Here is an 11353-nt window from a genome sequence, read left to right on the forward strand (position 1 = left end):
GGCATTGCTTCTTCCGTGCCACCCACATGTCTAAACTCTGGCCCTGGCAATGAACCAACAGATGATGCCAATGTAAGAGTCCTCGTGTTTGTGGAGGTGGTGAGTGGAACTCCATCTAATCAGATTCAATTCATGGCGTCTTAATAAGGAAACAAGCACATTTCAACCCTGCTGACAAGCAGTTCAGTTTGGCATTGGAAGTGTGGATCCTCTCACTCACCCAGCCCTCCCTCAGAACTCCTGCAGACCCTGGTACAGACCCAGCCTCCTACCTCCTACCCCGTCATAAACTCACAGCAACCACTGACATGCACCACACACCAATCTTACACAATTATATGCACTGAGGGAATATCTAGCCTCACACGACCCAGAACTAGCCATCACCCCTTAGCCACATCTTTGCCTGGACTGCCTATAAAACATCCTGACCATCAAATCCATCCCGAAGAAGAGAAAATCTGCAGATGCTGGAAATCCAAGCAATGCACACAACATGCTGAAGGAACTCAGCAGGCCAGGCAGCACTTATGGAAAGAAGTACAGTTGACGTTTTAGGCAAAAACCCAACCACAGATCACCCACCAGCCACCAGCCACACTCTGACTAGCCATTATCCACTAGTAACAGTCTTGCCCTGACTATAAGCATTATACCACCCTGACCACTATCATCACCCATGATCTCTGATTGAGGGGATTTCCAGTTGACAGGTTCTAGTTGACATATTGTGGTGAACTATATATACCTGTCTGGACTGCTCCTGTGGCTCCTCCCACAGACCCCTGCTGACTGCTCCTGTGGCTCCTCCCACAGACCCCTGTATAAAGGCAATTGAGGCCTGAGCCCGGCCTCATTCTCCAGGATGTTGTGTTGTTCATTCTTCCAGTCAATAAAAGCCGATATCTCGCTTCTTACGTCTCAGAGTGAGTTATTGATGGTGCATCACGTATGCGATTGCTGCCACAGGTGGAGATCATTCGTTTAGAGGTACAATCACTATCAAATGCTGATTGTGTGGTGTGATCACCATCAGATCCCCAATGAGATCATTACTGGATCCCGAGCTGAGGGGTGCATTCACTCTCTAATTACCGGTTGTGGAGACGGTCACCATTGGCGGTGCAGTCATGACAGGATCACTAGCTGAGGAGTGATCACAAATGCATTGCCAGTTAAGAGGTGTATAACTACTGGATGACCAAAAGAGGAACGCTGTCACTGTTAGGTTGCTAGCTGAGGACTGCTGACATGTTGTCAGTGTTTGGTGATGGCTTCCATTCACTGTTGTGGAACACACTAGTTGGGGGTGCAATAGCTGGTTTTGCTGACAACTCTAACTGCATCGAAAGCTTTGCAACACCCTATTCCAAGGCACCAGTCTGCCCCCTAAGCAGCAGCAAAACCTTTGACAAATGCGTCCTCCACTCAGTCCCTTTGGAACATTCACATGGTTCTGGTGTCAGGTAATTAATAATGTGCTTGGAGCCAATGTTCCCAATTCTAGCTGAACATTTTTTAAATGTATTGCATAATCTTACCATAATTGACAGTGTCCTTGACTGATCCTCTTCCTCTGCAAGTCATACAAAAGCTATTTGATACAGAGGCAGAGCAGAGGAGGGAAAATATTAGATACATTTATGAAATATCATTTGATTAATATTCTCTACAGATTTAAACATCAGGGCATCACAGCTTTATTTAAAACAGATTTAGTGAATAATTAGGCATTATATCTGTCAAAGGGGCCCAGCCTTGCTTCAGGGATCCCAGTATAAAAAGCCAGGCTGCACAGACAGGGTGGTTCTCTTAGATAAGATGGTGAGGTAAATCGCGCAAAATCTTGGCCATCCTTTGTTATTCCTTAAGCTTTGCATCCTGCTCCAGCCCCTCGGCATCGAGAATGACTTGCTGCTATTCTGGTTATAGAGTCATCCAGCCTTTTTCAGGATGGAAAGGAAGGGGAGGAGTCAGAATAAAAAGGGTGTGGGGAGGGGAGGAAGAAGTACAAGGTGGCAGGTGATAGGTGAAACTAGAAGAGGGGGACAGGGTGAAGTAAAGAGCTGGGAAGTTGATTGATGAAAGAGATAAAGGTCTGGAGAAGTGGGAATCTGATAGGAGAGGACAGAAGGTCATGGAAGAAAAGGAAGGAGGAGGAGGGAGATGATGGGCAGTTAAGAAGAGAAGGTGTGAGAGGGAAACATAAATCCATCCCATAGCGAGTTATGTTACTTCCATTTGCAAATGGTTTGGGGATCCTGAAATCACAAAATTAATTTAAATGCTTTGCTATTAATCATAGTTTAACAAATTCCATAGTTATGAGGACATGACTATTTTTGATAGGGAGGGGGGAGAATGTGATGCCCTGGTTAAATTTTCTGCTGCTAAGCTTTGAGGAATTTTATTTTAGCATTTTTCTGTAAAAGCAGTGTGTCCTGCTGGTAAGAGCGTTTTCGCTTCATCTAAAGATAAGGAGCAATGTTGTCCAACTTAGGAAGGTTGTGTCACCTCATCAGGATGTAGAGAAGGTTCTAGAAAGCTGGGCAGATAGAGACTTCTGAAGGATAGTGGACTGGTTTGGAGTCCTGTTGGCAGGAGCTGCAGATTGGAGCACAAGGGAAGATGCCACAGAATGCCGCTCGAAGGAGAGTCCCCGTTGCAATAAGTGCTTTGTGCAGATGAATGGTTCCAAGGAAGAAGGGCCAATACTCCTGAGAGAGCCAGTTCATTCCAGATGGTCTTTGAGGGAAATTTAGACTGGTGCAGGTGCTTTCACACAGGCTGTGGTTTCAGTACATGAGCAACGTATACGATCTGTCATTTCTGGGCTACCGATAGCTGTGTATGGGCAGTGTTTACACAGTATTCGCTAAGATCAAGTTCCTTAATTGGAACATCCCAACGTTGCTGTTTGGTTGAACCCCAAATCATACTGATCCTAGACGTATATTACTTATGAAAGGTGGCCTTCTCACTGCTGAGTCATGGGGCTTTTGGCAGAGTCAGCTAACAAGCCAAGTTGCTGCCCTGGTAAGAGGGTTGCATATACATTTGAAGAACAGCATATCATCTTCTGTCTGGGTCTGCTATTATTTTCAAGATGCAGTACAGGTTGACCATCCCTTATCCAAAATGTTTGGGAGCAGAAGCATTTTGAATTCCAGAGTTTTTTTCAGATTTTGAAATATTTTCTATCTATATTATGAGAAAAGTCCGGGATGGAACCCAAACCTAAACATGAAATCCATTTATGTTACATATTCAGCTATACAAGTACCCTGAAAGTAGTTTTATAAAATATTTTTAATAATTTTGTACATTGAACCATCAGAAAGGTAAGCTATCACTACATCGGCTGCCCAGCTGGACAGTCAGTGGCTGTTTAGCATCACTGTCATTCTCCACTCTGAATCCAGGTCCAACCAATAAGCAGTCTTTGTCTTACACTTCCTCATCACACATATGTACTGATACAGTATTCTGTGTGTTAGATTTTCATCTGCAACTGTCTTGGCAAACTCATCAGTGAATTCTTCTGCCACTTTGTGATCAGTGGATGCCTTACCACCACAAATCTTTAAAAGTTTAATGCTGTGCTCTTCCTTAAATTTCTGTAACCAACCTACTGAATATCCACAGTTGCCTTCAATTTTCAGTTTGCTGTGATAGATCTTTGCTTCTTTCATGATCACATACCATTCACTCTGTCACTGACGAATCCACTCTTATGATATACGATCGAGATCTTCATTTTTCACTTTATGCACTGTTCTTCCATTTTTCATTAACTTCTGTTCATTACTGTTAGTATAGAACTTTAACAGCGTGTCCTTCTATCCCTTTGGGTCATAGATGGTGATTGTTCCAATACCATAGTCTGTCAGATGCTTCACACTTACACTGCTGTCAAGTTTTTCTATCAACTTGACTTTCTGTGTTATCGATGAACATAAATGCTTCCCCTTTTTCTTTGTACTATTACCCATAGTGGGTAACTGCAGTCCTTTTTGACATTTTCAACAATCCCTTCACAGCACAGAGCAGAGAATAAGCACAAAACACACGGTAGCCACTGAGTAATGCACAGAGGTCTGTCTATAATGACAGCTAAAAACAGAACAGCATCAACAGGGCACCACTCAGGGTAGGTGAAGTCACTTTTCAGAATCACCTGTCATGCACAGAGACCTGCATGTTGTCTGGGAACCTTCCCAGTATACTATGGAATTTCCCATTTGTGTTGTCATGTCAACCAAAAAAAAATCAGATTTTCGGTTTTCGGATAAGGGGTGCTGAACCTGCATTGAAGTGCAGCTATTGCACACAATTTTGCTTCTTCTTGTACTAGAACTGGTCAGTTCAGGTGCAAAGTTATCCACTATCCTCTTTGCAACATGAAACTAGCTGTTTCTCTTTCCATAGGTGTTGCCTCACCTGAGCGTTTTCAGCATTCTCTGTTTCCATATTTTAACTTTTGTTTTGGATATTTCAATTACTGAGAAACAATTGTGATTATTTTCGAAAGAAGTAAGTTGTTATTATCTGGAATGTTCTTCTAAAAAGTTTGCGGGAAGCAGAATTGTAAATAACTTTGGAAAACATAATTGGATGGATATTTAAATAAAACAAGGGATTTACGGAGGAGGAGAAGAAAGTCTAATAGGATGGATTTTTCAAAGAGCCAGATCATGCATAACAGGCCAAGTGGGATCCACTGTAAGATTAAGAGCTCTTTGTTGCTGGTTCTGCATATTTCCATTTACTCTGTAAAACCACATTGGCTGGTGGCACTTAATGAAAGAAGCAAACAGACATAAAGATGCAAATTGATGTAAAAATGATCAGGATCTATTTTAAAGATTTAAATAAGGTTAACTGGGATTCTACAGTATCTCATCATTTTGTACCTGAAGAGTAAACTAGTATGTTACTCAGATTTTTTTCAATGTTGCTTCAATGTGAAGTTGATTTGTAGATAGAAGTATTAATTTACTAAAAAGATCAGGAATAAACAATGGATATTCCACACATTGTATATGCCAGCAAAATATGGATGTATTTTAACTTGGATGCATGCTCATCTTGTATTCAGTTGAAGTAGCATGTTTCAATTAGAATGGAAGCTGAAATTGGCTGTGAATCTATAGAGCTGGTAGAACTGTTCCAATCACTTCACCTAATGATTATCCACAAGAGTCTGGGGACAATGCGCTTCTTTCCTTTTCCCTCAGTTTGCAGCCAATGTTATATAGTGAGAAATCAAGATAAATAACATGCCCTCATCTCATTGCTACCATCAGGAAGGAGGTAGAGGAGCCTGAAGACACACACCCAGCCATTCCTCCCCTCTGCCATCTGATTTCTGAATGGACATTGGACCCATGAACACTACCTCTACTTTTTTTTTCTCTTTTTGCACTACTTATTTAATTCAACTTTCTTTTATATATATTTACTGTAATTTATAGTTTTTATTATTATGCATTGTAATGTTTTTGTGCTGTACAACAACAAATTTCATGACATATGTGGGTGATATTTAACAAAAATGAAGAAAAATGCATTCATTCCAAAGCACTAAAGCACAGCACAGAATGCAAGCCTGCAAAAAATAAATCAGCAAAATCGAAATCATCAGACCAGAAACACAACCAGTTAGCGGTTCACTTATTGATTTATCATCTCTCTGTCTAAAGAAGCAGCAATGCTCTCGGATATATTTCACTGTCCAGAAGGAGCAGGAGCAAACAAAATTTAATCTTGCATTTACTTGGCCACAAGTGCAATAAAGTGGAGCAAAAAATTAGATATTCACAAGAAGTTCCATATGGCTACCAGTAAATGAGCAATAGAACCAAATGTTGGCCAGTGCTTGACTCCACTCTAAGAATGCAAGGCCGAAGAAACCCCCTCCATACCAAATTGTCATTCAGAAAGATGGTGCCTGGTCTCTAACTTCAAATCTTCTCGCCCAATTAATCTGTCCCTCCCTTGATTTGTTTAGAATCAAAATAAAACTCAATATCAGGCCCAAGTATGTTGGATGACTGACCACACCTGGAGTAGGGAATTCTGAGGATTTTTTGTGTGAAAAAATTGCTCACCTGAGTCTTAAAAAAAATTGAAGTCACACCATCTGGAAATTGCCCTCCAAGCCACACACCAGGAAATATTTCATTGTTCCTTCATCATCAATTGATCAAAATACTGGAACTCCCCCTTTAAACATTGTGGGCATACCCACACCTCAGTGTCTGCAGTGGTTCAAGAAGGCAGCACACCACCAACTTCTTGGGAGCAAACGGGAATGCGTGCTTAAATGCTGGGTTTGCCCAAAAAACCCACATCCCTTGACTGAGTGTAAAAAGAAACTGGAATTGTGTTCCAGGCCACAGGAAACTGACACTCACTATTTACCCTGTATAGCACTCAGTGATCTTATGTGCTTCAATGAAGTCATCTCTCATTTAAATAGTGTGCATTTATTGCAGCTGGTGTACAGTTACATGCATTACACTGGACAGCAAATTTTTCAAACTCTTGTTTCCTCACAGTGCTTCTGTGGTTATGATGGAGTAGTTAAAGATGAACTCAAATATAATTTCAGAATGTTTGTGTCACGTAGGAATTTGGTGAAACAACAAATTAACTTTTATTGACTATAACGAGTTTAACTGCATAGCAGTGCTGATGCTTTGCAATAGCTCAACTAAGCTAAAAACGTTTTGTTGATGATTTTCATTTGTACTCAGTGTGGAAGCTTCTTGCTTAGGTGTCCAATGATAATCAGCCAGCATTAATGGGTTCCATTTGCCCTGATACTGTTTCTCCATGACCGCAATGTCCCGGTGAAACCATTCACCAGGCTCATCACTGACAGTGCTAAGATTTGCAGGGAAGAAGTCTAAATGGGAATGCAGAAGATGAATCTTTAGTGACATGTTGCACTTCATGGTTTTGTATGCTTGAAGCATGCTGTCAGCCAGCTGCATGTAGTTTGGTGCTCTGTAGTTACCAAGAACATTTTTAACAACATCTTTGAGTGCCTTCCATGTGATTTTATCTAGTCCCACTAGAAGTTCTTTGAATTGACTGTCATCAATGATCTGTTTGACTTGTGGACCAACAAAAATGCCTTCTTTAATCTTAGCATCAGTTATTCTGGATAACATCTGTATTCAAATATGGAAATCCTCCACCTTCCTTATTCGTCGTTTTCACAAAATATTTCATAAGCCCTAGTTCTTTATGAAGAGGAGGCAAAAATATCTCTGTTGGGTCAACAAATATCTTATGTGCCACATTTTTCTGCTCTGGAACCAACTGCTTACAAGGTGGTCAATCTTTTTAATGAGATTCTTTAGCACGGCGGTTCCATTCACAAATGAAACAACAGTACCTGGTGTATCCGAGCTGCATTCCTAGTACTCTCAGATCACCACAGATGTTCCAGTTGTAGCTGCTGTACTGTATGTGTTTCAACAAGACTTACAAGTTTCAATAGTTTTCTTTCAGGTGTATTGCATAGCGATTGGTATTGTAGGGTGAACATAGTTGTTGTGCAACAGCACAGCTTTCAGACTTAACAGTGAAGAATCTGTGGGGTCATGCTGGCAACCTAAAGCATGCCCAGACATTCCTGGACAAGATAAAGAACTTTTCATTTATATTGTGAGCAACATTTTAATTGAATTGAAATAACAAATACCGGCGATTCCAAAAATATTGGTGTGTACAGGGAAATTTCATGGTGATTTTCATGATCAGCAGCCCAAATTCCATAAGATACACCCAAAAATATTCAGGAAGCAAAATCATTGTTGTCCCGCGTTATTATAATTGACGTGTTAACACTTCATTTACCTAACAACTGATGGAAAGCTGTTTTCTTCACTTGTCTTCTTTCCTTTCATTGACAGTGGGTAATGCATGCTATGTTCCTTTCTGTCAAAACCAGTCCAGAATTCAGAGGAATTTAGAAAGATTAAAACTGATGCTGGCACCATCTCTATACAGAACCAGGGAGTAAACCACCAGCCCAAGGGAATGTCAGCTCTTAGTCTCACTGATTTCTCTGGTATTCATTTTCTTTATTAACATAAATCAATAAAGCTTCGCTAGACCCTGGTTTCTCCATTTCTAGTAGATTTATTACACCTTCTATTCAATGGGTAATATAAAATATTTGTTTGTCTCTTTCTCTGTTCTCTGTTATAAATACATCTTTCTTGCCTTACACACCAGACTTGATCTATCCTGCCAGAAAGGTTGGACATAAAGCAGGGTGTTGAATGACAGCTAGGTTCCTCTCCTCTCCAAAGACTGGTTGAAAGGCATCAAAGAATGATGGGAACCTCAGTACTAACACAATACCACTAATACTGAGGGGAAGATGAATATGAAGAGTGCTTAATGTTCACAGTTTGACATCTGTCCAAAAGAAGATAAAATTTTTAAACAGAGAACATTGGGTACTTATCAAATTGAAGTTGAATGGAAGACATCAGGTCACAGTTAGCACAGCTACTGCCTCAAAGGACTAATGACTTAATGATGTTCTACTTTTTCTCTGATTCCAAAGATGTGCTGCTTGGTAAAGCAATAGTCCAATAGTAAATTGCCCTTAGATTTAACTGAGTGAATTGTTAATGGAAATGTGGGGGAGTAAATGAAATCCCGGTGGTCAGCAGGATTGGGTGGCTGAAGGGCCTGTTTCTGTGTGGTATGACTCTGTGATAAGGTTTATGTTGAGTCTGTACAACCACATATCTAGTAAATAAAAGCACGCACACAGAAGTGAAGTTAACTGGTATCTTCACTTTTCAGAGGGAGAACAACAGATCAATGCACGTGGGTAAGTTATCAGTCAATAAGTGGTGCTAAGGGGAGTTATTGCACTAAGAGAAATAGATCCATATATTACACTTCCTCCGCCTTTAGATTAATGTAATGTTACGCCTGTGCCCCAACTCTGAGGGGCCGAAGGGTACAAAGTAGCCCCCTCCTTTTTGAGAATCGCAAGATCACCATTAATTCAGGTCAGGAGACCCAGGAAATGAGAGAGAGATGCAGAATCCACAGGGGGTTTGGAATGTCCTGGCCCCTCAACGATACAAAGCCACGGGAAACGGCCATTGTCTCTTGGAGACGGAATTGTGTATTGAGCACTGTGCTATTCATCGATGCCCTCAAGGAATGAGCAATGTGGGCTGGTTGGGGGGGGAATGGCATCATCCCAACCTGATTGACATCTGAGACCCCGTGAGTAAGGATAAAAGGAGGTCTGGGGAACAACCCCTTCAGACGCACCAGGAGAAACGCTAGAAATCCCGTGACAGCGTTTAATAGCGACAGTCGGTGGAAAGCCCACGTGCGTCCTTTTCCATTTGCCTCGGAATTGGTGGGACTGACCACGGAAGACGGCTTAGCTAAAAGGAAAAGGACACCGACGACATTTCGAAGGATCGACATCATAGAAAGGAAAACGGGCAAGTTCTAAACTCCGTCTCTCTCTCCAACCAAAAGCTGCAGCCTGAATGAACTTGAGTGACTTTTATATTTCCATCGGACAATACATTATCCCCTAGACAACGATAGAGCTATTTCTTATTCATTATTATTATACCCGCACGTTTAGATTTAGTATTGACGACGTATATTATCTGTATGTTTGCATTGATATTATTTTTGTTTATTTTTATCAATAAATACTGTTAAAAATAGTACCATCAGACTTCAACGGACCTCTCTATCTTTGCTGGTAAGTGACCCAGTTACGGGGTACGTAACAGTAACATAAAACTATGTATGTACAAAACATTCAATTTCCCTTTAACAAACCATATTCATAAACATGCTTTTACAGTAACATTCCACAACTAACTTCACAATACTAAAGATTCAGTCTTTTGGGTGGCGTTCTGTTTCTTTCAGGATAGCATAATTGCACCTGTGGAGTGGCATCAGGTTTGGCCGGTGACGTGTCAAAGACAGCTTTCTCTGTTGCAGGTGTCACGTTGCCGTTAGTGACATGGTCGTCACTGAGAGGTAATTTTGGTGAATGTATCTGTTCTGTTGGGCACATTCAGTTCTGGTATGTTCTCCAGCTGAGCATCCAGTACCTGGACCACACGAAGTCTCCGTGTTCGATCCCCAACATCCACGATGTACATTAATGGTCCGGTTCTTGTAGCTATCCTACTGGGTGTCCACTTGTCTTCTCGGTAATCACGGGCTAGGACTTTTTGTCCAACCTCAAAGCTCCTTGTTGATTTACTTGGCAACTGGCTGAACAGTTTATTCTGCAATTCCTTCATCGATCTTGATTCAGTAGGTCTCAGATTCCTGCTTATGAATAGCATTACAGGTGTTTGATTTGTCATTGCATGAACAGAGTTCTGATACACAACAAGTAAATATACCTCAGTAAATGTATTTAAGACAAGGATGGATATATTTTTGCATAGAAGGGAAATTAAGGGTTATGGGGGAAATAACAGGTAGGTGGAGATGAGTCCATGGCCAGATCAGCCATGATCTTAATAAATGGTGAGCAGGCTCGATGGTCCAGATGGCCTATTCCTGCTCCTATTTCTTATGTTCTTAAAAGGAAGTGTCCACCTTGTGCCAAAGAGGAATGTCTTCCTTGTCTATATCTTTAATGGACTTCTTGAAGGTTTGGACAAACCTTTCAGCAAAACCATTCACCGCTGGGTGGTAAGGAACTGAGTTGAAGTGTTTGATGCCATTTTTCTTCAAGAATAGTCTGAACTCTTCTAGTGTATATTGTAGTTCATTGTCATCACAATTTGTTCAGGTAAGCCATTTCTGGAGAAGATAGTCCTCAGAGTGGAAACAGTCTTTTCTTAGGTGGTTGACTTCATTGGTATGACCTCCGGCCACTTCAAATGAGCATCCACAGCATTCAGAATCATGGAGTCCATGAATGGCCCAGCAAAGTCAACATGTACTCGTTGCTATGGTGATGACAGCCACTCCCATAGGTGTAATGGTGCCTGCAGGGTGCATTTTGAACTTTGTGGCAACCTGAACAGTTTTTGTTCAAGTCTTCAATCTGTCTATCTATACCCGGCCACCACACGTAGCTCTGGCCAAGACTTTTCATCTTGACTGTACCCAGATGTCCTTCTCTAACACTCTGGTGCACAGTTTAGAGGGAACCACAACAGGAGATCCACACATCAGGGTTCTTTGACATACAGACAGTTGGTCTCATCTCACTGAGAAGTCTGAAAACATAGAATAACCACGAGCTGGCTATCCTCGCATGGTAATGTCGTAGACTTTTGACAATGTCAGGTTATTCCTTGTTTCTCTTTGTATTTCA

The sequence above is a fragment of the Hemitrygon akajei genome, chromosome 3, assembly GCF_048418815.1.
Source record: "Hemitrygon akajei chromosome 3, sHemAka1.3, whole genome shotgun sequence".
In the NCBI taxonomy this organism is placed as follows: domain Eukaryota; kingdom Metazoa; phylum Chordata; class Chondrichthyes; order Myliobatiformes; family Dasyatidae; genus Hemitrygon; species Hemitrygon akajei.